The 27816-nt window shown below is 42.8% G+C and overlaps 1 long non-coding RNA gene across 2 annotated transcripts; it reads left to right on the plus strand.

Annotated features, from left to right (window-relative positions):
* Positions 1-13434: 13434 nt before the first annotated feature.
* LOC118896170 lies at positions 13435-27814 on the plus strand. 2 transcript variants are annotated; one of them, XR_005020102.1, is made up of 5 exons: positions 13435-13681; positions 15783-15845; positions 16441-16913; positions 17070-18026; positions 27438-27814. It is a non-coding gene; the product is annotated as an uncharacterized LOC118896170 (long non-coding RNA). The 2 variants fall into 2 exon arrangements; XR_005020103.1 differs by lacking the exon at positions 27438-27814 and adding an exon at positions 19235-19585.
* The last annotated feature ends 2 nt before the right edge of the window (positions 27815-27816 follow it).

Here is a 27816-nt window from a genome sequence, read left to right on the forward strand (position 1 = left end):
CTTTCTCTCCACCATGTGAGGATACATGAAGGGAGCTGCCTGCAAACCAGGAAGAAGACTCTTACCAGGGACTGAATCAGCTGGCATCTTGATGTTAGACTTCCCAGTCTCTAAAGTGTGAGAAATAAATTTCTGTTGTTTAGGCAATACGGTATTTGGTATAGCATATAGCATTTTGTTGCTAAGACAAAAAGCTTTCAGTTTTTCACCACTGAGTGTGATGTTAGCTGTGTGCATTCATATACATATATGGCCTTTTAATTATTTTTTATTTAAAAAATTTTTTTGGGAAACCAAATTGTTTATTTTCAGCTGTTTAGCTCTGAAAGATTTATTGAGAGAAAGACCCCTAGAATGACATCATTGATAAACTTCCAGAAATTTGGGAAACTCTAGAGTACAAGATGATATAAATGTACTATATAAATAAATCTGCATTTACTTATAGAATAGCATAAATTGGAATTGTTAAAATACATATGTTACATATTTCAAAATTCAAATTATCCAGACAATTTTTTTAAAAGACCAGAATTTTCCTCCAAAGTTTCTTTTTCTTTTTTTTTTTTAATTGGGGTATAGTTGTTTTACAATGTTGTGTTAATTTCTACTGTACAGCGAAGTGAAGTAGAGCTCCCTGTGTAGATGGCCTTTTTATGTTGACATAAATTCCTTCTGTACTTAGTTTGAGAATTTTTATATGAAAGGGTGTTGAATTTTGTCAAATGCTTTTCCCTCATTGTTTGAGATGATTACGTGATTTTTATCCTTCATTTTGTTAATATGGTGAATCACATTAGTTGATTTATGCATGTTGAACCATCCTTAGATCCCAGAGATGAATCCCAGTTGGTCGTGGTATAATCCTTTTAATGTGTTTCTGGGTTTGGTTTGCTAGTATTTTGTTGAGGATTTTTGCATCTACATTCATCAGGGATATTGGCTTGTAGTTTTGTTTTTTTTTTCCCTGTGGCATCTTTTTCTGGCTTTGGTATCAGGATACTGGCCTCATATAATGAGTTTGGCAGTGTTCCCTCCTCTTCTCTGTTTTGGCAGAGTTTGAGAAGGATTAAAGTTAGTTATTCTTCAAATGGTTGTTGGAATTCACCAGTGAAGCCATCTGTTCCTTGGCTTTCCTTTGTTGGAAGGTTTTTGATTACTGAGTCAATCTTGTTACTTGTTATTTGTCTGATCAGGTGTTCTGTTCCTTCCTGCCTCAGTCTTGGTAAGTTGTATGTTTCTAATAATTTATGCATTTCTTCTAGATTACGATCTTTGTTGGCATATAATTGTCATCTCTTATGGTCCTTTGTATTTCTGTGGTGTCAACTGTAATATGTTCTAGGCTTTGTGCCAAATGTTCCTATACAATTATAATTTACCTAAAGATCTTATCTCATTGGTATTATAATATGTGACTGTTTTCCTTAAGGGGGGAGGTAACATCACGCAGCATAACACTGGGCATCAGAAATCCTCAGATCAAGTGAGTGCTTGCTCACTGCAAGCCAGCGGCCACCTGGGACCACCTGGGGCAATCCCATGTAGCCTTAAAATTAAATAATTTCTAACGTCTCATACTCAAATGCTTGAGCCACTAATTTACAAGCCAGTTGGGTGACACATTACAGGGCAGCATAATAAGTAGTTAAGAGCCCAAGGCTTAGAGTCCCTCTGCCTGGATTGGAATCCTGGCTCCACCAACCATGGCTTCTAACATTTAGTCAGCTACTGTTGTAAAATGGGTTTTCCGGAAGCAGACGCTGAGAAGTTTGTTGTTCAGAGCACTTAGGGATCAACACATGTGAAAGGAAGGGGAAGCAGGCAAGATTGGCAGGGGGAGAAATCAGACTGTGATGCAGGCTTGACCAAGGCTCAGCCAAGCCCATGCGGAGCTCTGGAGGGAGCACACATGCTTGTCACAGTTGCCCCACGGTGGGGTCAGGCCTTTAAACCTTTTTGTGACTCATTACTTGGTATGGGCTTCTCTGGAAAGGATGTCTCCTTGGGCAGGATGGGTCTCTGCAATTGGAGGAACAAGAAGGGTTTTGGTGGTTCATCACAGCGACCTGACCCTTTCAGAACTCATTGGCCAAGTGGCAATAATAATAGAATTGACCTCCCAGGGGGCTGTAATAATTAGATGGATTATTGTACAAAACGTGTTTAGAACAGGGGTGGGGGACACAGGGTAAGCTCTTGATATACACTACCGAGGATGAGGATACCAATGACAATGCTTAGAACTTTTGAGCCGACAGGACAGTTGGACTTCACCTAATTCAGTAGTTTCCAATGTTCTGCATGTATCAGAATCACTTGGAGGGCTTGTTCAAACACAGCTTTAGCCTCCAGAGTTTCTGACTCAGTAGATCTTGGCTGGAGCTTGAGAACTTGCATTTCTGATAAGTTCCCAAGTGATGCTGATATTGCTGGGTGTGTCATCCCATCTTGAGGACCACTGGTCTAAACATTTCCTCTTCAATAGAAATCACAGGTTATGATTGGCCAGTGCCCTGTAGTCAGGTTGTAGCAGAGGCAGAATTATATCCAGAATCAATATCCCCAGTCTGCTGGTCTTCCCACTGTTTGTAGCATCTGCAGTTATCATGTCAGCATTGAAATGGCTTCTTCTTCAGAGCTGATACCATCTGCAGAGGATAAAAATATTTTGTTTGTATTAAGATTTTTTGAATGTGGCTAATAGCATGTGTAACATCGGAATCAGCACATTGGTTCTATGAATTCCTGCAGGTAATTACTTTTATGGAATAATTCCTGGTTGTACATTTCTCTTTTCCAGCACTCCTGGGGATATCTGAAATAAAAGACAAGTAATTTTACCGTAAAGTTTAATTAAGAGAAAATACTAGGTAGCATATATCAAACTTTAATGTGCTCTATGGATGGGAGTCCTGAGGGGTCCTGGGTCACCTGAGACTGTGGATCACGTCACGTCACCTGCAGTTATTGGAGTGCTGTTCTTTCCCGCACCGTCGTCTGAGACATTGGAGCCTTCTTGCTTCCGTACTTATCTTCCCGACTTTCTCCATCCTCCCGGCAGGTGTGACGTCCATCTCCCCTCCCACCCCCATCACATGCCCAACACCCACTCTGAATAATCTTCCTGGGGACCAGTTGCTCTCCCCTTCTTTCTCTCTTCCTCCACTTGCATGTGGCATGTGCTGAGTCTTAGGAAAAACCAGAACTACACTTGCTAAATTGCTATCTCCTCTCTCTGTTGACAAAAGACAAGCCTCTTACTTGTTCAGGCTGCAATCTGGGCTGTCTTCTGAGATATCATGTGGGCCTTGCCATCCCATACCTCCTGGTCATGATTCTTCCAGCAGGAGGGGATCTGGGCCGTTTTCTGGGGACATCATCCTGTTTTTGCTTTTACACCTTTCTGAGTGTTGAAGGTCTCTTTTCATTTCTTCCTGGAAAGCCACCTTCAGTTCTTTCAGTGTCTCTCCCCCACTGGCCTCCCTCCGAGGACCTCTTGCTATGGCATATTTCTCCCCTGCAGCTCCCTTACATAAAGTGGATCTTTCTAGTGAGCGTGAAAAAAGGCATGAGCTTACATTTTACTATTGTTCAGCTTCTTATTTGAAATCAGAGCAGATGGTGATTGAGGGGTCAGAGGGTGTAATTTTAAACTGTGCTGAATGGCCCAGGCTGGGTGAAGGGGACTGGGGATGGAGAGAAGAATCTTGGGGTCCCCACCTCCCTGATCGATCATCAGCTGCTTTGACTTCACCTGACTCTTCTCTTTTCTTGCCTCACGATGTATACAAAGAAGAACTGATGAAAGAACTGGCTAAATAATTTGCAGGGTCCCATGCAAAATGAAAATGCAGAGCCTTTATTCAAAAATCATTAAGGATTTAAGATGGTAACAACAGAGTGTGACTGAGCACGGGCCCTTCTGATGGTGCCTTAAGTGACTGCACAGGTTGTATCCCCTTGAAGCCAGCCTTGGGTGACAGTCAGAGCCTGTGACCATGCGTATCACTAGCCAAAGTCCTGGGCCAAAGTCTTCAGGTAAACTTTCCTTTTCCAATTTGTGCATGACACCCAGTCAGACCTTTCTGCTGTTCCACCTCGCTTGCCTTGAGCTTGGTCAACTAGAAGGATTTGGGGCTGCTTTGGCCATTGTCCTTAAATTGCAGCCTAAAGGGCCTTCAGGGCTGAATATTCACCTATAACATCATAACTGTTGTCCAAACTTAACACCGTCAGCTGGAAACAGTTCCTCAGGAAGCAACAGTGAAAAAGAGACAATAGTCTCAAGACAAAGATCTGCTCAGACTCTTATCTTCCTAAAGCATGGAAGGGGATTTTTTAAATTAATTTTTATTGGAGTTTAGCTGCTTTACGATGTTGTGTTAGTTTCTGCTGTACAACAAAGTGAATCAACTCTACATATACATATATCCCCTCTTTTGTGGATTTCCTTCCCATTTAGGTCACCACAGAGCACTGAGTAGAGGTCCCTGTGCTATACAGTAGGTTCTCATTAGTTATCTATTTTATGCATAACAGTGTATGTATGTCAAAGGGGATTTTGCACACTGTGTCCTCTGTGAGTCAACAAAGACTGAACAGAATTCTTGTCTCAAAATTTTACAGCAATGAATGCATAGGCTTTTTGTCCTTTCTCTAGCAAAGCACCGCAGAAATGCCCAAAGTCAAGGGAGGAAGGAGAGCCCATGAAGGTGATATGAATGGTGATGGTAACATTCTCTTGCTCTCACAGTGTCCAGGAGAGAGGCTGGACCCGTGTCCTTCTCAGACAGGTCCCTGAAGTTTAGCAGAGACAAAAACAAATACAAAACCTGCTGGTACATGGGCTGACTCGGTGATTAAGTGCTGCTGGTGCACGGCTCTAGGAGTTTCAGGAGGTGCAGGTGGGAAGAAATCTCTTACGGGGTTTTATAAAATGATAAAATTAATTTCAAAGGGCACCTGAGATCATATATCTTGATTCTGTTGTCCTGCCCACCAGTCATGTTTGTTGTAACTTGTTTTTTTCTGAAGTAAGAAGCAGTCCACGTAAGATATGGATGTTTATTTTCCCTTAATTTTAAAATAATTTCTAAAACAGTTTTACAGAATGAAAACAAGATGTTTAGAGCTGAGTCCATTGTTTTGTGAGCTACAGACAATCAGAACTTTGATTGCATTGTTTGTATAATGGCATAAATTGGAAGGAAGGAATGAAAGGATGGAGGAATATTTAGTTTGGTTAGAAGAAAGGCCAGGGTCCCATCTGAATATTCTCCTGATTCTACTGAATTATTCCAGTATTCCAGGATGAGGAATGTGGAGAGGAAGACCCAAGACCTCCTGGAGGAGATCAGTGGAAAAGCTCAGGATGGAAGGTTCTCTGCAGTCAAAGGCAGCTCTCAGAAACTGAGCCTCTTCAGAGCAAAAAGTGCCTCCACTCTTGTTGTTTTTACCTCTAATATGGCTTCTTTCCTCAGTGGGGCCTCAGTGCCATTGGGTGAATGAAAGGAGATTATCTTTAGAGTATTTTAATTGAATTACAATACACTGTGGTGAGGGCTGGAACACTCCATAACCAGCTACGTTCTCCAACCTTGGCAGTTTATCTGCAGTTTCAATTCACAGGTCAGGTTTTAATCTCTGCAGGTTAGCTACTGTCTCTACCATCTCAGCAAAATCCACAACTATACGTAACTTGTAAAAACAGCCAAGACAGCAGAGCGAGTAGCCAGGAAGAAGGGGGATGTAAAATGCTGGAGTTTTTCTTAAAAATGGTGTGTGACATTATCATGACCCATATTTTAGTCTTAAAAATGTGCAATGGATCCTACTATATCATAGTAATTATTTTATTCTGATACTTCTGGGGTTTATTCTATGTTTTTTAAAATTAATTTTTATTGGAAATGGATTAAAGACCTAAATGTAAGACTGGATACTATAAAACTCTTAGAGGAAAACACAGACAGAACAGTCTCTGACATAAATTGCAGCAAGATCTTTTTTTGATCCACCTCCTAGAGTAATGAAAATAAAAACAAAAAATAAACAAATGGGACCTAATTAAACTTAAAGGCTTTTGCACAGCAAAGGAAACCATAAACAAAACGAAAAGACAACCCATAGAATAGGAGAAAATATTTACAAATGAAGTGATCAACAAGGGATTAATCTCCAGAATATACAAACAGTTCATGCAGCTCAATATCAAGAAACAGACAACCCAATCAAAAAATAGGCAGAAGATCTAAATAGCCATTTCTCCAAAGAAGACATACAGATGGCCAAGAGGCACATGAAAAGATTCTCAACATCACTAATTATTAGAGAAATGCAGATCAAAACTACAATGATTTATCACCTCACACCGGTCCGAATGGCTATCATCAAAAAATCTACGAACAATAAATGCTGGAGAAGATGTAGAGAAAAAGGGAATCCTCCTACACTGTTGGTGGGAATGTAAATTGGTACAGCCACTATGGAGATCAGTATGGAGGTTCCTTAAAAAACTAAAGGTAGAAATACCACAGGACCCAGCAATCCCACTCCTGGGCATATACCCAGAGAAAACCATAATTCTGAAAGATACATGCACACAATGTTCATTGCAGCACTATTTACAATAGCCAGGACATGGAAACAACCTAAATGTCCATTGACAGAGGAATGGATAAAGAAGATGTGATACATGTATACAATGGAATATTACTCAGCCATAAAAAAGAAGGAAATAATGCCATTTGCAGCAACGTGGATGGACCTAGAGATTGTCATACTGAGTGAAGTAAGTCAGACAGAGAAAGACAAATATCATATGACATCACTTATATGTGGAATCTCTATACTGTATGTTTTTGAATCTAGATCTAACTGAAATTTTGCTTTAAAGAATGAAATAGGGATCCAGCATTATTTTATAGTAATTGTTTTGTTGTGTTTGCATCATTATGCTTTGTTTGGTTTACAGGATTTAATTGTTTTGACCTTCAAATTATCTGTAATTAATGTCTGGGTCCCCTGGATCTCCTGGTTCAGCTGTTTTGATTGCACTAATTGTCAATTAATCAAGGTAGCTACCTCTTAGTTCCCTGAACCCACTTCTCTATAGGATTTTGTTTCCTCCTTAATCTTACCCTCTTTCTTTTAGTCTCAGAAGATAAGATGCCATTTCTAATGTTTAAGGTCAGTCTGTCCTTTGACACTGTCCTCTCTCTCCTTCTCCAGGAACTTGCTACACTAAGTGTTCTTTCTTTTGTCTATATCTTCAACTTTATCCCCTCTAATGGCGCTTTGCTTTCAAGACTATAAACTTGGTAATGGAGGTGTGTTTTACTACTTTATCCATCAGAAGTCTGGACTTTGTTCTTTACACTTCAACTGGAGTTCAGGAGCAGGGTGGCTTTCTCGTCCTAACAACCAAAAACAAAAAAAAAAAACCCAAAAAATAAAAAACAAAGCAAAAACAGAAAGCAAGCTACAAAAAAACAAAGAAAACATAAAACACGCAAAAACAATCAAAAAACAACAAAAACCCACAAAGAAACAAAGAACAAGAACAAGAAAAAAACCACAAAACAACAAAAAAGTAAAAATAAAAAATATACTACAGAATTTTAAAAGGAATAAATAAATAAATAATTTAAAATAATTAAAAAAAAAATAAAAATAATAAAAGCAACAACAACTGAACAAAATGAAACAAACAAAATAAAGAATAATGGTAATAAGAATCTTTTCCTGAGGCCTCCGCTGCCAGTGTCCTTGCCCTCACAGTGAGCCACGGCCAGCCCCCGCCTCCCCAGGAGCCCCTCCAGTGTCTCTAGGTCGGGTCTGGACCTGCTGTGGGCACGGTGGGGGCCGCTCAGGCTGTGACGTGGCCCGACCCCCACGTGTACTTGCCCCCAGAGTCCACTGCTGCTAAGGCTACATGAGACTTGGTTGCGAGAGCACTCACCGTCCAGTCAGATATTCCACGGATGCAGGGTTTACCAAGCCGATCTCGGGGATTTAACCCACGGCGTGTGCAGCTGCAAGGAGAGATCTCTGTCCCTCTTCCTTAGTCGCACCACCCCAGGGGCTCAGCTTCGGTTTTGGCCCCATCTCTGCATGTGCACCACTCCCAGGTGTCTGTTCCGTGCCCAGGCGAGAGGGAGTACAAGCCGCGGCTGACTAGGGCACACTACGCGCTCAGGTCGGGGAGGGGTACGGCGGCCACAAGGGGGGGGGGTGTGCGAGCTGCTGCAGTGGCGGGGACTGTCGGGCAGCTGTGACAGACTGGGGCGCAGTCGCTCCGGTGGGAGTCCCTCCCAGTGCCCACAGAGGCAGGGGCTGGCATGTGGGGAGGTGGCAGCCCTGCCCCTTGTGCAGCACTCAACGACAGTGCCTCATTTCCTAGGCAGACCACACTTCCCCTAGGGGCATTCCCGGCCCCAGAGCCCCTCCCTCCCGTCCCCTCTGTTGTATGCACGCAGCCAACAGCGGTCCTCTCCCCAGATCCGCTCTCCTAACCCCACGCTTTAGCACTCAGCCCCCGCCAGCATCGGTGGCTCCCTGTCTCAGGCAGGGGCACCCGGGGCTGATTCCCAAGGAGGCTTTGGCATGGGTGGCGCTCAGGACCTAGGAGCCTGTGCAGGCAGAAGAGGTCTTGGCTTGAGGGGTGGGTGAGGCTGACTCAGATGGGAGTCCCTCCCAGTGCCCACGGAGGCTGAAGAGGCCAGGGGGTGGTGAAGGGGGCTGTGATGGCGGCCCACCCCTGGCGAGCCACTCAACAATGATGCCTTGCCTCTGTGGTGTCCCAGGCTTCTTCCGCAAACTTCCCTGATGGTGGACCTCCTTACTCCTGTCCCTTCAGGCTGTCTCTTCACAGCCAGCAGCTGTCCCCTCCCTGGGTCCACACTCCAAACCCCACTTTCCAGCACTCAGTCCCCCTCTGCACCAGGAGACTTGTGACTCAGGCTGGGACGTGCAGGGCTGCGGCACAGACCATGTGCACAGTTCTTACTCTGTCCTGCCTTCCACAGACCATCTGCTGCGCTCCCCTCCAATCCCCCGAAGGTCCCTTTCTGTCCCAGCTGATTCCCCTGCTGTGAGGGGTTTCTCTGAGTGCGGGGACCTCCCCTCACCTTCAGCTCCCCACCAGGGCTGCTGGTCCCTTCCTGATTCCTCTTTTCTTTTTTCTTTCTTTCGTCTTACCCAGTGGTGAGGGGATTTTTCTTGTCCTTTTAGGTGTCCGAAGTCTTCCGCTAATGTTCAGCAGGTGCTCTGTGAGAACTGTTCCATTTGTAGATGTGCTCCCGACGTACTTGTGAGGAGAGACGAATTCTGCGTCTTCCTATTCCACCATCTTGACTTCTCCCCCTCGGTATGCTGCAGATATATAACAAATGTTTGTTGAATGAGCAAATGAGCTAAACATCTGATCTGATTACTTTTTCACTGAAATAGGTTGTCTGATCTAATTAGATACACTGACTCTTTGACTTTTGTTATTCTGTTAACCCAACTGTGGACTTGGCAAGAGGAAGCAGTGTTTTCTGTTTATCTGCATGATGTTTGTTTGGTGGATTCTTGCTTTACTTAAATGAACATTTCTGAGGATACCTGCTGTTGTTTCCTAGCAGTGAAAATCAATCAACCAGAAGAGAAATATACTTTCAGTTTTGGAACAATAAGATAAACACTCTTAGTTTGTCATTGTTCTTAAGAAACAGATTTCAACTGAGAAGCAAGTCACTTGGGTAAATAAGATTGCTTTAGCTTCTAGTAAAATAATGGAACAAGTGCCTTGTAGAAAAAACAACCTGCTAACTTAAGTGTTGTAAGGGACATGAAATATGAACAAATCAACAGTCTATAATTACGAGAAACTCATTTGATTGCTTTTCCAAAAATAATTCAATTACTGAAGTAGTAGTTGAAAGAAATAGAACAGATGTTTGATCTAGTACCTCATAAAATATTTTACTTAGCCACATATGAATGAATTAAAATTGATTTTCATGGATGTCAATTCAGGAGCCACTATGCTGTATAACTGAACCCCCAATTACTCAGAAGATTTATTTTTCAACAGCACTATGTAACTTGGAATGGGGAAAGTTTATGGAAAATTAGAGAGAGGAATTAGCAGCCAAGGTTTGAAAACCATATACTGCTTATAGGAATATTTAAAATCTAGGAGCTTAAATACTGTTTTAAAAATATATGCTTAATATTTACTCACTAGAGCATATTACTAAATAGACAGGTTTAATCCTCCTTACTAAAGATAAAGTCTAATCCCTCCACCCTCCTACTCTGAATATGAATGGACTTAGTGACTTTCTTCTCAACAAGAAAATGTAGCAGGAATTATGGTGAATGGCTTCCAAGGCCAAGTCATAAAAGACAGTGCTTCTGCCTTGCTTATGATTGAGTCACTCACCCAAGGGGAAGCCAGCCACGGTTGCATTAGGACACTCGAGAGACCCTACCGAGAAGTCCTTTTGTGAGGAACTGAAGCCTACTGCCAACAGTTTGCACAAACTTACCAGCTATATAAGTGAACCTCAGTCAAATCTAATTTCAGACAAACTCTTAGAGAACTTTAGGTGACTGCAGCTCCAGGTGAAACTTGAAGAATAAAACCTCATGAGAAACCCTGAGCCAGAACAACCCAGGTAAGTTACTCTTGAATTCCTGACCCACAGAAACTGCAAGACAATGAATGTTTACTATTTTAAATGGCTGAATTTTGAAGTAATTTGTTACGCAGCAGTAAGAAGTCACAAAAGTCTAGTTTTCCACTAATTTCCATTTATACTTAGAAATGGCCTGAGGGCTTACCTTACATTATGTTATGTTTAACTAGATTTTTCACTACTTCTTTTTAGGTTTGGAGGCCAGTTTCCTCAAATGAGGGCAGAGATTCTCCCTGTATCTCTCTGACAGAGACTGTGTGTTTGGGGGTGAGGTGATGGTGGTGGGAAAGAGAGAGAGAGAGAATATGTTAGAGACAAAGAGGGTTTAAATGGAAGAAAAATAATGCCCTTGAGTGGAATGTGGTGAAGGATGAAATGTGTACACGAGGGACAGAGTAGATTTGTTAGCAGTGCGTTCAGGACATAAAATCCAGAGCTGCTCCCCTGAACGGCTACGTCACTGATTAATTTCATATTGTGCTCAGTTGGGTGCTTTGCTTGCAGGGAGCCGAGAGGTGCACTAGATTTAAGAAAACAAAGCTCATTTTAAGGACCTTCATGTATTGGGATGAAGATTAGGAAAGCCAAGGGACCAAGGCCGTTCCAATGGTCAGCGCCGCCTCCCTTGGCTCGCTTCGGTTTCTCTCTGACCCACAGGCCAGACACGGTTTCTCTAGTCCTCAACCTGAAGGGAGCCGGTCCAGCAGGCTTTGCTAATCACCACCCACTGCTGGGCAGAGGGCCTGTGGGCGGGGAGAGTGGGTCGTCCACTCTGCGCCTATCCTGGTGCAAAGAACCTGGGCGCTTTCTTGAGTGAGTGTGGTGTCCACGCTGGGTGAAGGTGGCACCATGATTAAAACTATCACTATCATTTATCACTATTCACTATAAATGATCATCTGAGGGAAAAGAAAATAAAACCCTGAATCATATTTACAGACAACCCACAACACTTAACACAAAGATCCAAATGTGTAATACAGTGATAGCAAAGAAGGCATTTCATATACACGTCTGAAGAAGAAATTTACTCATGTTACTTCTCTCTGACTCCCCTACACGATTTTATAGATCCCTTTTAACTTGCTCCAGATTTTCCCCAGAACTCTACACCCTACACTGTATGTGCTGGGTGATTTTTCAACTTTTAAACGTGTCCTTTTCTCCTGAAAACAATGGAAGTATCTGCTGTTCTGTGGAGATAAAACACTGGAAGCCTTTTCTGACTCCGTGGGTGGGCATGCACAGATGGATAATGCCACACCTGACATCTACTTCCTTTCATACCCTTCAGGGTCTTTGCCCTGTATTTCTCGGAACCCCTTCAAAATCACTCCAAACCACCTCAGACTCTTTGGGGCCAGTAAATGCTCCCACAGCATAAATAGTTGTTCCTGTCAAATTGCTGTGTTTTAGAGGAAGACAATATTACAGTCTTTTTCTTCATACCTTACAAGCAAAAATTCATTAAGGCAACAGGTAAGTCAAAGAAACATCTTTTTCTGGTGTGCTTTTGCTGTTATGCTATTGCAAGTAAATGTCCCTGATGCTGTAGTTGCTGGTATAATGAAAACCTGAGTGGAGGATGGTCTTTAAATCCCAGGTGCTAAGGGCTTCTTAGCCACTCCTCTCCAGGCACTGTGGACTCATTGAGTTTCCGAGTTTTCTTGTATTCTCACCAGCTGATACTAAGGCCATTCTTCTCGGGGTCCCAGTGACCACGGAGCACGGTTTGTGCAAAGCCACTGTGTGACAGGCTCCAGAAGATCTGGACAAGGGCAGACCCTGGATGACAGAGGAGCATGACTTACATCTGTTGTGTGCCTTGCCTCAGGTATCTGGCGTGATGCCTCAATCCCAAAGGCTCCTGAAAAGCAAAAGGCAGCCACAGGCAAACAGGGGATACAGAACAAATCTGTTCAATGTAAAGGTGTTTACCCTGCATCTCAGCCTTAGAAACGCTCCAGTCCCACTAGGGGGACAGAAGGGGGCTTATAGAAACATATTGTGAGTGGAGCAGACAGAGGGTAGTGATTTTCAAAAGTCTGCTGTAACCTTCTGGTTCAGAATTTGTTTCCCTAAGGACAAGGGAGTGAGATTTTATATTTCTCCCTATGTAGGAGTTCACATCTGGATAAAGCATGCCTTGGCTCGATGGGTGAATAATTGAAGAGATTGTTTATGTTTCCAGGGTGAGGATAATTTTGGAAACCAAGATGTGTTGATTGATGATGGAGAGCTTAGTGATATTGAGGTAGTTTATGCATCAGTTGGAACAGGCTGACATCTTGATGACATGTAACTGACTTTGACATTCGTGAAAGATAGTGATTAAGAGACCAGGCTTGGGACCCAGACTGCCTGGGTTTCCATTCCTGCTCTGCCACCTACCAGGTATGTGATTGTTACCCAGTCCAAGCTCGTACTGCTTGCTACACAGCAGGCCGATAAAACCAGAAATGAGGTGTTGGGACAAGGAATAGTAACTTTATTCAGAAAGCCAGTAGACCCAGTAGATGGTGGACTAACATCCCAAAGAATCGTCTTGCCTGAGTTAGAATTCAAGCTTCTTTTAAACTAAAAGGAAAGGGAGTAAAATCAAACATTTCCTGGTTCTGGCACGACTCTGGAGAAGATGTGTGAATTTCTTTTTTCCTGCAGCCCTTCACAGGTGGGCCTGGTCAGGATGTTTCCTGTGAGCTAAACCAAGGTAGTTTAGCTTCATGCTCATGACCTGGGAGGCAGGGGTCCCAGAGATGGGCCATTATGTATAATTTAAGCTTATAGGCAACGTCCCTTTAGTGATGAACTTGTAATAGAACATAAAGGTTCTTCCCTATGACATGACCTTGAAAAAGTTATTTAACCTCTTTGCACCTCAGTTTCTTCATCTTTGAAATTGGGTAGATAATAAGAATATCTACTTCGGAAGGCTGCTATAAGGGTTATAAAAGCCAAGATTTGTGAAGAGCTCAGACCGTCTGCTGTCTATGGTAAGTTCTGCATGAACGTCTACTCACACATACATATAAATTCACAAAGACCTGATACTTTTCTAGCTATGTCATTGGCCAACGTTTGTGACCACGGACAATCCCGTAACTTCTTTAGCGACATTTTAGTCCTTATTTATACGGTAAAGGGGTTGGACTAAACTCCATCCTAGCTGTGCAAGTCTGTGGTTCTATCTTGGTGTTTGGAACCAGTAGTAGAGACATGAAGAGCGCACCATGGAAATAATTATTGGAGTTCACAATAAATCATCTACAGAAATGGGTGGAGATGATTCAACTGCCTTTCCACTCACCTGGTATTTGAAAGCATGGTCTGTAGGTGATCTCAGATTCAGGAGCTTATATACATAGGCATCTGCCAGATAAAAGGAACAGACAAGTGGCACCAACCATAAGATACTTTTACACTAAAAATGAAAACTTGATGATACAGACTTTGTAAAGCCTGGCTATAGCTAACATGAGGAAACAGCTATACCTTAGTCAGAAGAGGAAAAAAGCCAAAGACTTAAAACAGCAGTGACACTTAGGCACTGTCCAGGCTGAGTCAGGTGCGCCACCAATACAGACTGTTCAACAAACTTCCACTGATGCCCTCAGGTGATACCCTCAGGTGATACTTCAGATGATGTCCTCAGGTGATGCCCTCAAGGAAAAAACTGTAAAATGAAGGAACTGAGCAGGATTTGTTTTCTTTTTTATTAAGATAAATTCCACGATATTTGGAGAATTCTCATCTTGTGAAACTGAACAAAATTTAAATTCTCAAGTTGGGTGGAAAAAGAGATACATCCAGAGACCACACCATTTCACTGCAAAAAAGAACGATGTACCTTATAATGTATACCTTAAATCAAGTCAGAGTATCTTTAGGATTCTTAAAATATTTTTCAATTTTTATTCTCCCTTTATTCTTTGGTTGAAATCAGAGGTGTGTTTTGAGTATGACCTTAGCTCTTGCTGGTGAATTTGAGCTCCTTGCAAAGAAAAGAACATTGCCGAAAGAGCCATAAATAAACAGGAAGTCAGTGTAGATTTGCAAATATTTCCTCCAAGCTCTAAGGGTCACTGCAGTATTGGAAAATGGAACAAAAGGAACAGTTAAAAGACAGAGCATCAACAAAAAATGAAAACTTCAAGGGAAAATACACAGGGAAGCAGAAATATTTAGTTAAATTAATGTCGACTGAAAGAGTCAAGATGTTATAAGAACCACATAAAGTAAAGAGATCTTTGAGAGAGAAAAAGGCATGCCAATAAATAAAAAGGAGAGCTGTGATAAGACTTTAAAGGGATAAAGCTGTGAATTTACTGTTTTCTAAACAGGCTGATTTTCAAACCCAGGCAAGGTCTTTACTATTAGAAAGTCCCAAAGACTTTTTAAAAAGCCTGGGGTACTGTATTCAGTTTGAGGCATTTCACTGCCAGGATGAAGGCAAACAGAGATGAGAATTCAGAGGAAAGAAAAAATACAACAAAAGTGTTTTTGCGTCTATGGAGGATTGACTTTTCAAGAGAAAGTACTAATAAACAGAATAAATAGTAGCTTGGTTTGCAAAGTCTAAAGAGAGGGAGGTGATATGCTACATGTGCCTAAAATTTAACAGAGGAAAATCACAAGGTAACAGGCAGTGCGTCATTCAAATCCCATAAATGTATTTAGTTATCAGTGTGATTCTTCCATTCACGTTAGGGTTTGGACATCTATTTATGAGTATTTGTGTATATGGAACATTTGTACACATGCACACACACACATCCATATAGCCAATGAGTATCCAATCTTCTTGTCCTTTCTCCTGCATTTTCATCTTGAGTTGACCTCTGAGACTACTGAAAATGATACTCCTCATATTTCCTCTAAAGAGATTTAAGGAACCTACATCATTGGCTGAGCTAAAGTTTGCCCATCTCAGCTCTGGCTAAAGTGAGCTGCTATTATTTTCCATAAGAGTATACAGTACAATCCTTTTAAAGGTGTAGCTTTGTTTATTGTGAATTATTGGAAGGGGACTGCTAGTCATTACAATATTAAGGTAATTAAGTATATGCTATTGCTTTTTCTCTCACTGTACAACAGATGAGAATCTCAGTAGAAGACACTGACCCTCACGGAAATAAATTATTGAACACATACGAACAGGTAAGAGGCTCAAAATATATAGATTTAATATTGTTGCAGCAAAAAAAAAAAAAAAAATTGTTGCAGCTAACCTATGGCTGTATTCTATTTTCTGTTTATTACCCATTCTCTTCCCTGCCCTATTTCAAGCCTTTTACATAGTAGGTGCACTAAACAAAAAATTATTCAATCGACAAATGCCAATGGTTTTACAGATAGAAAGGTCCAGGGAGGCTAGGCTGTTGACTTCTGAAATGCTGGGATGTTTTTAGCCTTATTTATAATCCTTTCTGCTATGTAAACCGTAGATTACCTTGCTCTATGGTTGGGTAGCTATGGATGTTCCGTCAATGGGAGCAACCGGGCGAGGCTTAAGCAAATGTTTTGTGCCGCCAGCTGGGCTTCAAAACGTGTCAGTCCCCGTGTCTGTTGCCGACTAGTATTTTTCAAGAAAATATAAAAATTGTCATCTCCTCTGTCAGCACGAGATCACTGAATCATGAAGATTCACCAGCACAGAGGTGTTTTCCTTTGCTGTGAATTTCACCATTTTATGGGGAGCGGTTTTCAAAATCCTGAGTTTAATGCGATGAAAATGGCATTTATCGCACGACAGGTATTCATAGAAGCTATCACAGCTAAACAAAGGCGAACCCAATCCCGGAAAGTGGCAGTTCCAGCCTGATGACTGAATTTAACTCGAAACAAGATGAGAGAAGGCGGCAACATCTCCCAGTGACCAGCAGGGGTCACTCGACAACCAGAAAACGAATAGAAGGCGCGTGCGTTCCGGCGGCTGAACCGCCGGGGCCAAAGATGCTCCCGTGCGAGGTAGCAGGATGTCCTCCGGGGACGCACAGAACCCACTCAACACCCTAACCCAAAACCGAAAAACAGAAACGCACTTCTCAGAAAGGACGTTTTCCTCTGGATAAAAGGGGTAAACCTTGGGCCCAACTCTGGGGCTCTGCATGGAGTCGCTGGAACTGGAGTCCACGAGGACGGAAGAGACACAAGGGGAGAAACTCTGCTGAGTCGGATGCCATTGATCCGACTTCAGAGACGCAGAACAGAGAGCCCAGCCTCCAGGTAGGCTGCCTTTGCCATGTTCAAGTGCAGAACAGTAAAAGCGATTCCTGATTCCTTGTGTTTCAAAGGTTTGTGTAAAATGCATTTTTAAAACATTAAAAAAAAAAAAAGTCCAGATGGCCGGGATTTTTAACAATGATTCTTCTCTTCTTGCAGCTGCTCTGTTTCAATGTCTGCCGTAAACAAAGGTGTGTCCTCAGTGATGCTTTGTCTTTCGATTCCTGAATCATTCTCTGAGAGGATCTTCAAGAGGATGGATTAGTCGTAAAGGTAGCAGGGAACTTTCCTGAGACTGTGCTGTATTTGGCTCTGCCCTGAGTGCTCACTGACCCTGTGAATGTCTGATAACCCACAAAGGGGCCCTCCGATGTGGACACCACTTTAAGGACGATGGTAAAACTGAGCTTCTCAGAGCCCAGGTTTGCTAGATGTATGCTCTCAACACCCATGCTGTTTGACTATAAATCTCAGGCCGGAGGACATAAAGGAACTTAAAAGTCAACTGTTCCTATCACCTGTCTGATGCTCAGGTTCCTTCGATGGCACCTCTATCAGCTGGTGGCCTTGCTGTGGTCGCACGTTACCGTGATGGGGACCCGTGGGTCTCTTTACATCTCCACCTGTAAGAGATGCCGTACGGTTGGCTGGAGAAAACCTCTGTGCCTGGAGGGTCAATAAAGGAAGACTGATTTCTCTTTCCCTGACAGTACTTCCCACATCTGAAGGGCGTTATTCTGAATGTCCCATGTGTGAGTGTTCTCCAGAGAAACAGACCCATAGGAGATTTCCTATAAGAATTGGCTCAGGTGATTACAGAGGCTGAGAAGGTCTATGATCTGCCGTCTGCAAGCTTAGAACCAGGAAAGCTGGTGGTGTGGTTCAGTCTGAGCTGAAGGCCTGAGGCCCTGGGAAGCTGGTGGTGGTGTGAGTTCCGGTCCAAGTCCAAAAGCTCAAGAATCAGGGGCGGACGGTATAGGTCCTGGAGCCTGAAGGCCGATATCCGAGGGCGGGGAAGATGGATGGCTCGGAGAGAGCGAATCAGCCCTTCCTGCCCCTTTGTCTTCCATCCAGGCCCTCGGGAGATTAGATGTCATCTCCCCACAACATCTAATGGTGAGGACGATACTCTTTCCTCAGTCTGCTGATTCTAAAGCCAGGGCTGGCCTCTGTACCCCGACACTGATTGAATCTCGGAGACAGAGTTTGGGGTGAAGTAGAAAAGAATAGCTTTATTGCTTTGCCAGGCAAAGGGGGACACAGTGGGCTAATGCCATCAACACATTAAACATTAATGTTAACCTTAAACGTTAAACCATTGTTGACACACCCAGAAACAATGTTTTACCAACTATCTGGGTATCTCTTAGCCCAGTCAATTTGACACATAAAATTAACCATCACACCCTGAGTCTTCTCTGTTAAATGCATTGCGATCTCTCAGAGGTCTTTATTTTGATTTTTTAAGTGTGGTATCGTTTTCAATCCTTCCTCCATCTGAATGACCCTCATGGTCCGCATTCTTCCTACATGTGGTCCCCAGAGTGGATTTGAGGTCAGCATACAGCAGGTCTGTCATCTCTGTTTTCAAGATACTATGTTTCTATTGATGCCTGTTTTCTAAGAAACCCTTGGATTGCTATTTTTTTTTCTCCTGCTTCTTGTGTATTTTCTCTTTACTTCCCAGAAATGATGCTTTATTTCTGGGTCCTTATAACCAGATAAAAAAACACACAACAATATGATGAAAAATAACTTAGTGATGGCATGTAACAAAAGGCAAAAATGTTTTATTTTTTTATTTTTCCAGCCATGCCACGCGACATGTGAGATCTTAGTTCCCCCACCAGGGATGGTACTCGTGCCCACTGCAGTCAAAGCACAGGGTCTTAACCACTGGACCACCAGGGAAGTCCCAAGGCAAAAAAGTTTTAGTAAACATTCGACTCAGTAGTATTCAATGGTAGGATTCAACCTCTGAAACATTCCTTGACTTTTCTTATAACATCTGTGCTAATGGTGCTTTACAAATTATGGTGCACACACTAGGCTTGGTTGAAGTAATAAAGTTTAGGAAATTAACACTAAATTCCTGGCCAGTTACCTCTATGCTTTTATAAAAACTCATATTTAAATAACTTTAGATGTATAGATTATAAAAATAACATGCTAAAGCCATTGCCATCTTAGGAACAATTCACAAGTATGATTTAGAAAAACTATTCAGCTATCCCAAGAGAGTGTTTTGAACAAGTTGCAAACAGAATTAAACAGCATGTCATGCAAAGTGGTGACTGAGTAAATGTTTCTTTTTTCTTTCTAAGGGACTCTTAGAGCATTATGAATATATGCAAACAATCTGAACTAAGGTCACCTAAGATGTCAATTCAAAGTTATTAGAGTCATTTTTTAGGCATTAAAAAAAACACCTGGCGTTATCTTTTTGTTCGCAAATTTCATAAGTGGACAAAATCTATTTGCACATGACTGCACCCAGATGACGTTAATTTTTAATGTGGTTAAACTCCATTTGAATGTACGCCAAGATAGAAGCCATGATTAGCTTATTTTGAAAATGACCACTTCATTCTTCCCCATTATCGGATAACCTCTGGTGAAGAGAGAGCTTTCATAAAGTCTTCCTGTCTGAACTCCTGAATGGTCATAAAACTGAAGCTCCGAGCCTGACCTTTAGACCTCATGCTGACCCATGGCGAATTAGACCTTCTTCAGGACTTGAATTGAAAGATATTGAGCCAATGCTTGAAGGAGTCATTATAGAGCTTAATTCACAGAGCAAAAGAAGATGGAGAATATGACATAAGAAAATTTTCCTGCTGGTAAAGAAAAGGACCTTCCTGACATGAGAAGATCAAAAGAGAAGGATAGAAGGGATAGAAGCAGGTGAGGCCTGAATTTCTCAAAAGGAATCCAGTGCGTAGCTCTTTGGGTCTCAAACAAGACTGTCTATGTGATGGTCAAAACCTAAGATAAGTTGAGGGGCATCCAAACAAAATAGAGGTCTGTGTCCACCTGAAATCCAGAGAAGGGAGAGCCTTACCAAGTGCCTCATACCACATGGGCAGCTTTAGAAGAAGAAGAAAAAAAAGATGTGTGTTCTGAAGTAGCGAAGGTCTCACAAAATTGCACAGTTCCTGAGATGGTGCAGAGGGGCCATTTGTGCTGTTGGCAGGTCTGGGGAGTGGGGGGCAGGGGTGTGGGGTAGAGAGGTCTGGGGACCAGGCCAATGGGACATTATCAGACACGGCCTAATCAGAGACCAGGAAAGAACTCGGAGTAGCTCAGAAGTTACAAATGCAGATACTAACAGGGGCTGGTGTGTGGCCAGGATGAGCCATTTGGCTTGCCCTGTCTTCCTCCTTCGCAGCCCTGAGTCCTCTCTGGGAAGGAGCATGGGTGAGCCTCCCGGAGGGTGAGACAGCGTATAGAGCAGAGGCAGCCCCCAGCCGAGGCCCCTGAGACCAAACTGCCTGTCCACACAAGGCGCGAGAGCGAGGCCATCGTGGACCATCCAGCCTCAGCAGAGCCATCAGCTGACCACAGAGATTAGCCCCGCCGGCCCAGACTAGAGCAACTGCCCAGCTAAGCCAGAGGACGGTGAGAAATAACAAATGACAACACGTATATTTAAGTACTGAGAAGCTCCCTTCACTGTCTCATAGACCAGAGCAAGAGTCACCTGTGTCTCAAGTTGTGTTCATTCGCCTGTTAAGACAAGGGCTGAAGATGCACTGACCATGTGTCCACTTTATCTTTCTGGTCTTGACTGTGCCAATTTAATCAAAATGCTCTATCTACAATATTGCCTTTTACTTAAAGAAAGGCATTTTAGTGTGGTTTACGTACAGCATCAAATAAAGAATATTTAGCACTTCTCACGTTTTATAGATGATCTTTAAGATCAGATGCTTTTTTTTTTTAACATGTTTATTGGAGTATAATTGCTTTACAATGGTGTGTTAGTTTCTGCTTTATAACAAAGTGAATCAGTTATACATATACATATGTTCCCATATCTCTTCCCTCTTGCGTCTCCCTCCCTCCAACCCTCCCTATCCCACCCCTCTAGGTGGTCACAAAACACTGAGCTGAAGATCAGATGCTTTTCAAATTCACTGTGACAAGGTATGTTAGCAAAATTTGCTAAAAAACAAAATAAAACAAAGAAAAAAAATAACATGAGAAGTAACAAATGCTTGGTAATTTAACAAAGACCCTTTATTATTATCCTCAAGTTTCATAACTGGAAAAAATCTATTTGTACATTGTTTTAATATAACATTACCCTGATGATATTGATTTAATTTAATTTATTTATTTATATGATTTTTTATTAAGTACAGTTGATTTACAATGTTGTGTTAGTTTCAGGTGTACAGCAAAGTGATTCAGTTATACATATATATACATATGATGATATTAATTTTTTTTTTTTTTTAAATTTTCGTTGTGTTATTATTATTATTTTTTTAATTATTTATTTATTTATTTTTGGCTGTGTTGGGTCTTCGTTTCTGTGCGAGGGCTTTGTCCAGTTGCGGCAAGCGGGGGCCACTCTTCATCGCGGTGCGCGGGCCTCTCACTATCGCGGCCTCTCTTGTTGTGGAGCACAGGCTCCAGACGCGCAGGCTCAGCAGCTGTGGCTCACGGGCCCAGCTGCTCCGCGGCATGTGGGATCTTCCCAGACCAGGGCTCGAACCCGTGTCCCCTGCACTGGCAGGCAGACTCCCAACCACTGCGCCACCAGGGAAGCCCTATGATATTAATTTTAACATAGCTAAACTCTATTTAAATTTGGGTCAAGATAAAAGCAACAATTTAGTCTTAGAAATGACCACTTTCAGCTTTCACCACATTGGACAGGTTCAAACCGTACCAAAATGAAGTTAATCATATATATTGATGAAGTATTTATTTGCTGAAATTTGAAGGACACTCAGAACAACCTGATAGTTCAAACTTATATTTACCTCTGGTCTGCTCTGGAGTCTAGAATTCCACAGTTTTAGGGATTACTTCCTGAAGGTGAAAACATCTCAGATTTCCCCCACAGTTAAAGAGCTAGAGAAAAGCCGCAGAGATTGTCCAATCTAGAGGGTGCCAGCCGGTCATTCCCAGGCCACTTTTGGCCGACAGATGTGTTTTGTTTGGCCTACACAGAGCTGGCTCACAAATTTTAAAAATTTGAATTAGTTACACTGCCAAATTTTTGGAAATTGGATAATTACATAGAAAATCTGCATATCCAAATTCTCTTGAAAAAATGCAGAGGTGTGTCAACACTAAGTCTGCAGGACAACTGTTTATTGAAGCTGAATACAGGTGGGAACCGGCGAGGTCCCTAAGGAAACCACCTCTCCCTGCTACCTGACACCCGGTTTGCATAACTCATCCGCAGGGCACACTCAGCTGCCATAGGTATGTGAATGTATAACCTCTGATCTACTTCAATGACTTAACTCTTCCGATGCAAACGTAGGTTCAGATAAAAGTGACTTCGTCGTCAGCCAGTGATGGACTTAAAAATATGGTATCAGGATAAAGTGCTATCAGCTGTGGGACTGATGTTAGCTCTCCTTCCCACCCAGCAGCTGGCTGAGGGGAGAGTTGCCTTTGAACAGATGTGAGCAGCACGGAAGAGTCGGGGATTGTCCAAGACAGCAAGGCTGGAGAGCAGCTCGGGGACCCCAGCGTCAGTGTCAGACCCTCCGTGGTTAGAGGGTGGGGGGCCCCAGAAGGCAAAGCAAGAGCTAGAAGACGTGGAGGGTGAGGGAAGCAAACACCTCTTGCTTCCTTAGGTTGCTTCCCACCTGCCATGTTGGGCTTGCTATCTTCACTGGGAAATCATTGTGCTACTAATGGTGTTGATAGACTTTAGAATTCGTGAAAGTCTCTCAAAAACACAAGAGAGACTGTGAGATTCCAGCTAATCTCACTGATGGCCAAGTCTTTTTTTTTTTTTTTAATTTTATTGACATATAGTTGATTTACAATGTTGTGTTAATCTCTGCTGTACAGCAAAGTGATTCAATTATACATATATATATTCTTTTTCATTATGGCTTATCACAGGATATTGAATATAGTTCCCTGTGCTATAGAGTAGGACTTGGTTGTTTATCCATTCTGTATATAATAGTTTGCATCTGCTAACCCCAAACTCCCAGTCCCCCAGCCCGCCCCCCTTGGCAACCACAAGTCTGTTCTCTATGTCTGTGAGTCTGTTTCTGTTTCGTAGGTAAGTTCATCTGTGTCATATTTTAGATTCCACATATAAGCGATATCATATGGTATTTGTCTTTCTCTTTCTGACTTACTTCGTTTAGTATGATCATCTCTAGGTCCAACTGATGACCAAGTCTTGATAAAAAAAATATGCTTCCTGAAAGTTCTTTAAAAAGATGTTTAAAGTTCTAAATACTTCCTAGAAATCTGTCTTCCCCAATATCCGGTCATTAGCCAAGTTCCATCTCACAAGCGTCTCTTGAATGTCAGCTTTCTCCAGTTTTATTCCTACTGTCGCTGCCTGAGTTGAGGGCACCCACATTTCACCAGCCTCTGGACTGATCTCCACGTTTGTGATGGGCTCTCGTCAAACCTGCTCTGCTCAGACCCACCCATGCATTGTAGAGCAGGAGATGAGTTATCGCCCAGGCCCACAGCTTACTTCAGAGCTACAATGTGATCACAACTGTTTGATGCCTAATTGCCTGATGGTGATTATGTGATTTGTGGGCATTTTTTCAGGATGTTCAGGTGGCTCTTTCAGGAATTATACTTGGAATGCAGATGCTCAATCCAGCTAACAGATTTTGCTAATGGCTTTTGCAACTGTAAAAGTTAATTCTGCTGGAGTGTAAGGGACTTGTGGTTTTGGTAAACCCCTGCTTGGAACCCCCCAAGGCCTGGCAGGACAGATAGCTGACAAGCGTTACCACCAACCAGGGACATTTTCAATGAAGAGATGGGAGACTCGCTGAACATTCCACAGTCTAAGGTCCTCAGATGTCCTTTGCTGAAAATATGTCCTTTGAGCTCATTAGAGCAAAAAGCCACCTGTCTGTGTCAGAGTCCCTAGTCTCACCTGCTCTCAACTTGCTTCCACCCAGCTCCTTCTCTACGTAGCTAACACAACCATTTTTTAACCCTTCAAATCTAATTACGGCATTCCTCCACTTGAAGAATGCAGACCTTTGATCTTAGGATAAATCCCATGTTCCTCACCCCTTTCTTACTGCTCATACCTCTTTCTACTTCCTCCTCCTTCACACGTTAAAATTCAGCTGTACACAGTCACTTTTAATTCCTGGAATGAGCCTTGATGTCTACAACCTCCTGAATTTTGCACATACAGTGTTTTCCCTTCCTGGAATACATATTTCCCAACTGTTATGGACTGAATGTTTGCATCCCCCCAAATTAACATGTTGAAACCCTAAGCCCTGATGCGATGGTATTTGGAGGTGGAGGTTTGGGGAGGTCATTGGGGTTAGATTAGGTCATGAGCGTAGGGTCCTCGTGAAGGAATTCATGCACTTACAAAAAGAGGACAAGACATGAGATCTCCTCCCTCTGTGCACCCACCAAGGAAGGCCAAGGGAGGCTGTGAGCAGGAAGGGGGTCCCTCAGTGGACCAGGCTGGCTTGCTGACCTTGGACTTGCAGCCTCCAGAGCTGTGGGACATGTTTCTTATTCAAGTCATCTAGTGTATGGTCCTCTGTTATATCCTGAACAGACTCAGACACCAGCCTATCTGCTTCATTTCTCTCCATCTGTCAGGTTTTATCTGATAGGTTGTTTCCCTGAGATGTTTTTATGACTTCCCGAGTCTGGGTTGGTTACTCTTCCTAAGAATCTCCATAACATCTTGTATTCACTTTCGCATGGTTACTTCGCTATATCGTAAAAGCTTACTTACTGTTCTGTATCTTCTACTTGCCCATGAGCTCTTTCAGGGCAGGGGTTGTGTCTGGCTGGTTCACAGTTTCTCCTTAGCTTTTAGCAGGTGGTAACAAATATGGAAAAATTAATAAATATTGGCTGGATATATGACTAAATTAGGCAGCAGGAAGAAGCAAAGATATTTAAGAAATCAGTCAAGCAAAACAAAAGCAACAAAAGAAACCCTTTTACTTCTGATAGTCTTTTTCTTACATATTCTTACATCTTTATTTTTAAATTTAATTTGATTTATTTTAATTGGAGTATAGTTGCTTTACACTGCTGTGTCAAGTTTCTGCTGTACAGCAAAGTGGATCAGCCACACGTACACATATATCCCCTCTTTTTTGGATTTCCTTCCCATTTAGGTCACCACAGAGCACCGAGTAGAGCTCCCTGTGCAGAACTAGCAGGTCCTCACTAGTTACCTACTTCATACCCAGCGGCGTATATATGTCAATCCCAATCTCCCAATTCATCCCACCACCCCCCCTTCCCCCTTGGTGTCCATCCGTTTGCTACTTACATCTTTTTTTTTTTTTTAATATCTTTATTGGAGTATAATTGCTTTACAATGGTGTGTTAGTTTCTGCTTTATAACAAAGTGAATCAGCTATACATATACATATGTTCCCATATCTCTTCCCTCTTGCGTTACTTACATCTTTAAAGACAACTTTTACTTGGCCATGGTCAGGTGAAGTAATTGGCTGGTGAATTTGTTATGAATTTCCCATCTATATTTTCTACAACTTTTAAAATCCCACACTTTAAAAACTCAGTAATAGAAGGACTTCATAGACTGTGTCTTCCAACAGTTATATTTCTATATACGTTAGGCACTTACCCTTTGCAAGCTTAGGGAGTCTTAGGGCCTGCAATTGATTATGTTAACCTAAACTCTAATCATTTCCTTTGGCATAAAAAGTCCAGCAGTCAGGAAGAGGCCAAAGGCCCTAGCAACTGTTTCAGTACAATTTGGATGGATGCAGATGAAATTGCACTCACATTTTATGTGTTGGATGCCGTCCCAATTATGAGCTTAGTCACATCTGAGAGTTCAGAGGGCTCAGAGCAGGGGTGGGGGGAGGATACATGGTTCCTAGTAATTATTCCGGGGCAGAACGGGCTTTCCTCTGCTCTGACCACCACGGAGGTGAGCTCTGACTGTCTGATCCTAGGTGGATTAAAAAAACTTCTCCAATCTTCCCAAAACATTATCTTTACGAAGTTTTACGCTTGGGCAGCTGGTTGCTGGGAGGGGGAAAGGGAGAGGTGGGATTGCGGGAACGGCTGATTCAGATGCTGCAATTATTTCGGGACTGGAAACAGAATTGAAATGACCCAGATGGTTGGCCTAATGAAGCTGAATCAAAATCTATGCCAAGAGGAGCCAGAGCCATGTTTCGTCTGTGTGTGTGTGTGTGTGTGTGTGTGTGTGTATGTGTGTGTGTGAGAGAGAGGGAGGGACCAACGTGCATGCATGGTTGATTTTTGGCTGAAAAGATCTTGCGGTTGTAGGAATGAAAAGTGCAGCATGCCGAGATGGATGTGCTTATGCAGAGAAAAGAAATCACAACAAAACACAGAGCCTTTTCCCGCCCTGGTCTGGCCTTGGACAGACCTGCTCCCTCTCAGTTGCACCCATATGGAAAATCCACTTTCCTTTGGCTTTTAAAATAGACCATATTTCCTGGGAGAGTATGGTGCCTTTTGGAGAAGGTGCTTGAAGTGATTAAGCAGAGCGGGGGACGTCCATGCTGACGACTTGTGCCAGGGCATTCGTCCAAAACTCCGTCGCTGGCGGAAAACACATTGTGCTACATGCTGGAGCGACGGGCCCCGGTCACCTTGTCTGTGGACTCTGGCTTACGACGCCAAGCCCGATACCACTGCCGAGCTTGAGTCAAGAGTGAGGACAGGGCTTCCCTGGTGGAGCAGGGGTTGAGAATCTGCTTGCCAATGCAGGGGACACGGGTTCGAGCCCTGGTCTGGGAAGATCCCACATGCCGCGGAGCAACTAGGCCCGTGAGCCACAACTGCTGAGCCTGCGCGTCTGGAGCCTGTGCTCCGCAACAAGAGAGGCCGCGACAGTGAGAGGCCCGTGCACCGCGATGAAGAGTGGCCCCCGCTCGCCGCAACTAGAGAAAGCCCTCGCACAGAAACGAAGACCCAACACAGCCAAAAATAAATAATAAATAAATTAAAAAAAAAAAAAAAAGAGTGAGGACAGGCCTCCAGATCCAGCCCACATCTCCCGGGGTTTTAGAACCATAAAAGGATCCTTTATTTTAACTAAAGTAGTTAATGTACGTCAGTCTTTAGAACACTGCCTGGTACCTAATATATACTAATTACATTTTGATGATGATGATTATTTTAAGCAGCTCTTTGCAGGAAACTGCCCTCAGCTGGAAGCCCCTTTCCTTGTCACTTTAGCAAAGCTACATCGTAACTAACTTTTAAACCAAGTGCCCCCATGCTCTACTCATCTCCAGACCAAACACACTTTTCAAATCTTTTGATCAATCAATGCGTTGCCTAACCTGTTGGTTCTTTCCACAGATCAAAGAGGTAAAAATGAAGAATAAGTAATTAACAGATGACCAGATCCCTTCCCCAGCTTCCCTTTCAGTTATCTTGGGAACAAACGGTGTGAACAAGATAACATCTAAAGAAAAATCACGAGGGGTTGACAAGTCTACACACAGTGGGAGATGGTGAGGACTCTGACCCCCTATCTCAATGATTAACTGAGAGTACTTCACTTTTTCCCTTTAAAAAGTTTAATGGCCAAGCAGAATCTTTAGAGTTGGTTTTTGGGGACACTGAATCACCTTCCCCCCAGACTGTGGGGCTTTTCTGATTAAAAGCAACTTTCCTTTCTACCAACACTTGCCTCTCAAGCGTTGATTTTCGAGCAGTGAGCAGCTGGGCCTGAGTT

The sequence above is a fragment of the Balaenoptera musculus genome, chromosome 5 (genome assembly GCF_009873245.2).
Source record: "Balaenoptera musculus isolate JJ_BM4_2016_0621 chromosome 5, mBalMus1.pri.v3, whole genome shotgun sequence".
NCBI classification, from domain to species: domain Eukaryota; kingdom Metazoa; phylum Chordata; class Mammalia; order Artiodactyla; family Balaenopteridae; genus Balaenoptera; species Balaenoptera musculus.